This window comes from Primulina eburnea, chromosome 2, assembly GCF_022965805.1.
Source record: "Primulina eburnea isolate SZY01 chromosome 2, ASM2296580v1, whole genome shotgun sequence".
Lineage (NCBI taxonomy): Eukaryota > Viridiplantae > Streptophyta > Magnoliopsida > Lamiales > Gesneriaceae > Primulina > Primulina eburnea.
In genome coordinates this window covers 40188648-40194510 of record NC_133102.1, presented here as the reverse complement: position 1 = coordinate 40194510, position 5863 = coordinate 40188648, and positions in this window count along the sequence as shown.

Sequence of the window (5863 nt, the reverse complement as noted above, 5' to 3'; positions counted from 1 at the left end):
GGACTACTGTTCAAGAAAACTACGAGCAGAGGGATTGACGTCTTCACTGATACTGATTGGGCGGGATCTATCACAGATCGAAGGTCTACCTCAGGAATGTGTACTTACGTATGGGGAAACCTAGTCACTTGGAGAAGTAAGAAACAAACCGTCGTAGCTCGAAGTAGTGCAGAAGCCGAACTAAGATCCCTTGCTAACGGAGTTTGCGAGGGAATATGGCTTCGACGTCTGCTCGAAGATCTCAGAACCACAGTAGATGGTCCCATAAAAATGCTATGTGATAATCAGGCATCTCTCAGTATGTCAAAAGATCCCGTACAGCATGACAGAACCAAACATATCGAAATTGATCGTCACTTCATAAACGAGAAGATCAATGCCAAAGTAATCTCCATGAACTATGTTCCTTCTCGACACCAAGTTGCAGACATTCTCACAAAACCCCTCCAACGATCAAGCTTCTTGGACTTATGCAGCAAGCTTGATTTATTGAATATTTACCATCAAGCTTGAGGGAGAGTGTAGAAAATCTATCAAGAAGCTAAATCTATCCAGAAGCTTCTCCAACGTGGAATGGATAGTCCTTTATGAGTAGAATTTGTTAGCTGAATTTGTGTAGTTAGTTGTTCACTGAGCTTGTTTCTCGGATCTTCAGTTCTTGGGTTTGTTCCTTCTTTTGTGGGTTACTCCTGTATATATATAGGTGAATTATCAATAATATGAGTAGAATTTTTTCTCAAGCATTTCTTCAAACGATGAGTGAAAGAAGATTAATGCGTGCTTTTGCATGTTTCATGCACGAAAAAAAATCCTTGACGCAAGGGACGTTGGCGGAGAAACGGGGGAAGAAGCTTGCTGCATTTTCTACCTTAAAAATTCACGTGAAAGCCTTGAAAAAATGTGGTGTGTGCGCGTGTGCTGATGGAGGAGAGTCCTAGGTTGTGTGCGTGTGTTTTGAGTTTAGAAAACTAAGGTTTAGATGCCTTGTCTTAAATAAAAACTTGGTACAAGTTTAGGCCCAACAAACTTAGTATAATATGCCCATTATAATGTAGGTAAAATATTTTGTTTAGGAAAGTTTTCGAAAATATTAGCCGAGTCCTCAAAAAGTCCTCATTTTCTTCAAAAATCGATTGTCGGTTTAAAATACGACTCGCCATGTAAAAACATCTCAAAAAGCACCATTTTCGAAAATTTCATTTAAAATATATCATATATTAAATAATTAAAAATAATCATTTAATAAAAATATTTTTTCATTATGGTCCCGGGTATCCATTCCTTGATCGTGTCTCAAATAATTTTAAAACATAGTTTTATGCATTATAATATAAATCTATATTTTAAACATGTAAAAATGCCTACCACATTCAATAAATGTAATTAAAATAATTTAATTAGTCATTTTTCAATTTTCTAGATTTGTGTGCAGTTGGATGGTCCCGGGTATCCATTCCTTGATCGTGTCTCAAATAACTTTTAAAACATAGTTTTATGCATTATAATATAAATCTATATTTTAAACATGTAAAAATGCCTACCACATTCAATAAATGCAATTAAAATAATTTAATTAGTCATTTTTCAATTTTCTAGATTTGTGTGCAGTTGGATTACGTTATTGTATTTTGAACTTTACACACTGTCGAGATACCAAACTGAATTTTTTAGTTCGTCTCGTTCATTTTTTTGTTTACACAAATTAAATCAACTGGTACCCAATCCTATTTGGGTCCAAATGGGATCAGTGCCGGTATTGCGAGCATATCTCTCTTCTATTAATTCGAAATTGAGATATTCTTGATTATATGGAAATCTAAGAAAAAATATTACAATTTTCATGTTTATCATTTATCCAAAAATCAACGAATCAAGAGTTATAATTATCGCATCAGACCACATGCATTCAACCGTTTTGCCCATCCAGCTGTTTCATTCAATCAATTTGCTTATCCAACTGTTTCATTCATTCAACCGTTCAGCTCCTGGAGCTAGACCGCACCAGCAACCTGTAAGAAAGTAAAATATGACTGTTGCAATACTATAAATAGTATAGAATATTTTCAAACTGTCATATTCTTGTGTCTAACATATATATCACACCTGAAGGCTATATATATAGATCATCTTGAAGATCAAATACAAGCTTTTGAAGGAGATTCAAAGTATGGTCAACCTATACGAAGAAATTAGTGAAAATGCGAGCAATCCCAAGAATAGAAGTCTAAATATATGTATATATGCTTAGTGACAACTTTTTCCCTTGTGTTTGAGGATATATTTGAGAGTAAAGTGTAATGGGCTAATTTTCTTAGACACACAATCAATCTTATTTATAAGAGACATGAGCTTAAAGTTTAGTTGAGTACTGATGATCTTCACAAAAAAAAAAAGCATTAATAATTGTTTGTAGTCTTGACATAAAATATCTTAAAACATTATGCAGATTATGAGGTTGCGGCCTACAATCGAGAGTGCGCTAGGAGTTTCGAGTAGGTAAAGATAAATCCTAAGTTGAAATGAGTTTGTACGTACAAAGAAATATATAAATCAAAGTCTTTTAGTTAATCATTCCAAGGGAAAGAAGCGTGACGTATGAGTTGTTAATCTCTGAACATCCATAAAAATATTCGTGCGCTTTTTTTTGTCACATTTACTTACTTTTGCTACTTTTTTTGGTAGACATAGTTAAAATATTTTATGTGTTTTTCAAATACAAGAATATTGCATACAAAATGTTTCATAAATTTTTTTTAATACATTCTTATTTAACATTTTTATATTTGTGTTTTATGTCCAACCTAACTTTTTAAATCTTAATTTGGATTTTATATCCTTTATCACTCTTTTTTAACATTTTTATATAAATACACCCAACTTTCCATTTTATTTATATGTGTTAGGGTGTACCGTTACCGTCAATTATAATTTTTGGTAAATCAACAAATTTTAGATCCTGTAATTGGTATCAGAGCAAAGTTCACGAGTCGATTGTCATTGATTGTAAGTTGTGTAATTATTTAGATGGAAATAATTGTGTTACAATAATTGTTCTTGGTGGGTAAAATAATTAAAATATTTGATTTGAATTGTTACCAAAAGCAATAACTTGTGGTACCGCAGCAAGTTCTGAGTCGCAAAATATATGATTCCATAAAAGAAATATCTTCAATTTAATATCACTAATTTTTTTTTTCAAAACATGTTAATTTTTTAAATATAATATATGTAATTATTATATTATTTCTTCAAAGTTTAAGATTTATATCAAAATTTTTTAATTAGTTGGCAACATTTATTTAGGTCGTAAGAATTTTTTAAATTTAATTTAATATATTCTCTTTTATATGATAAAGGTATGAGTTTAAAATATTTTAATTCTAACTTTAATATATACTGAATTATAATATTTTAGAAATATTACGCTATTTTTTTCTCAAAAGTGGTGAAATCACGGCATAAAAAGATATAAAAATTAAATGAATATTTTTTAAAAAATATAAATATCATTATTTTATGTTAAATAAAACTTTTGCAAAAATAAATTTATTGTCATGTAATACAATAATTACACATATTATATTAACATAAAAGATAGCATATTTTAGAAAAAAAATTTGAATAGCATAAAAGATAGAATATTTTAGAAAAAAAATTATGAATATTAAATTGAGAAAATGTAAAAGTAAAAGAAAAAAAATTCATGTTATGCAACTTTATATAAATAAAATACAAAAATTTTCCTAGAGTTTTTATTGAGTGAAATTATTAATATTTAAGCATTAATAAGAGTGATAAAGGGTAGTGTATTTAATTTATAATTTTAAAAGTTAAGTTGAAGTATGATTAACAACAATATCTGTGGTGTGAATGAAATTTCCAAAATTATCTTATGGGCTAAACTCTAATTACAAAAGAGTTATATCAGGCCCAACGCGATACATTATATATACGCACGTAGACTACAACTAAAACACACCGATCGATTATAGCATAAACAAAACCCTATCTTGTCACTCGTCCATCGCCGCCGCCGCTCCTTGTGCAACTTGCATTTCTAGCGATTTTTTTCCGACAAGTGCTATCTCATTTTTCATACCATAGATAATCAGCTCATCGCGCTTTCAGAACAATTAAGTATATATTCTTTATTTAAATCCATTAATTGTTTGGTGTCAACTAATTTGGGTTATATTTGACAGATCTAACATATCGGAGAAGTTTTGCATTTTTTACGGTCAGATTAACAACGAGATCTACTAATCATCCACGATTTAATCGTGAGGTATATATCTACACTTTTATATGGATATGTGAATGGTCGTTTTAATATAAATCGAAAGCAACCTATTATCATATGAGGTATATATCTAACTAGTGATTAAATTTGAGAATTAAATAATTTTATAATTTTTTTACGATTCAATATACTTTTTTTCCCCATCTTTCCCTCACTCAGTTTTTCAAAAAAAAAAAAAAAAAACATCGATTTTTCTCGCTTTAAGGCACATTTTCAACTAGATTTTCTTTCCTCTGTTTGTATAATTTTGTGAGTACGTGCAATTCGTGCATAATCTTTTGATCTACACGCTTCTATATATTTTTCATTATTTATTTTGCCTCTTTTATTTTTATGAAATTATTCTTCATAAATTATTATTTTAAAAAATGTGCATGCATGTATTAATGTCGTAAAATTCAAAGAGATGCGATGCATGCATCGCTGCTTAATAATTAATGAAGGAACGTCGTTACGTCCAAAATTTTCAAATAAAGTTTTTTTTTGAATGTTAAAAAAACGACTTATCTTTTATACATAGAAGTGTTGAAATCGAAGAAAGACGAGATTTATTTGGGAAATAAGAAAACATAATTTTGTGATAATATAATCAATGATGAAATTAACCAGAGACATGCCTATATTTTTTTAAATTTTTTAAAAAATGGTGTCGAAACCATGGTTTCATATTTTTTTAAAATACAAAATTTTATTTTACGAACTCATATTTGCATGTCATTATATTATATAGAAAAAATATTAGGTTCAGGACTTCTACTTTTATAGACGTGTTGACACAGCTGAAGTAGCGTTCATCTATTGGATGTAATGAAATTGTACATCTAATAAGTAGAGGCCACCTCAGTGATGCTGTCCACACACACACACACACACACACACACACACACATATATATATATATATATATATATATTGTAAAATATTTCTTAAAGATAAAACCATGATTTTAACACCGCTTTCAAATTTTTTTAGTTACATACGTGGTTTCACAATTGATTATAGTAACGACAAAATAATGCATTCGTTTTTTCCGAAGAAATATCGCTCTTTCTTCAATGTTTTATTTCCCCATTTTCTTTTCATCCTAGGGCGTATATATATATATATATATATATATATATATATATATATATATATATATATATATATATATATATGTATATATAAAGATAAAACCATGGTTTTAACACCGCTTTCAAATTTTTTCAGTTACGTACGTGGTTTCGCAACTGATTATAGTAACGACAAAATAATGCATTCGTTTTTTCCGAAGAAATATCGCCCTTTCTTCTATGTTTTCTTTCCCTATTTTCTTCTCATCCTAGAGTACCATTTTATATATTTTTCCATCATCTTCCTCTCTTCACACCATACACTTGCTGAATTTTATACATGTGCATGCAAAAAAAATTGAAAAAGGTGTAGTAAATCATTTGTGAAGAAATTAAGCACGAAAGTTATTTGTAGCTTGAGAGCCTCGGAAATTGGCCGGAATTGAAATTTCTTCCGATCTTGTAAGTAAATTGTGCTCTACATTTTGTTTTTCCCTTATAAATTAAAGAG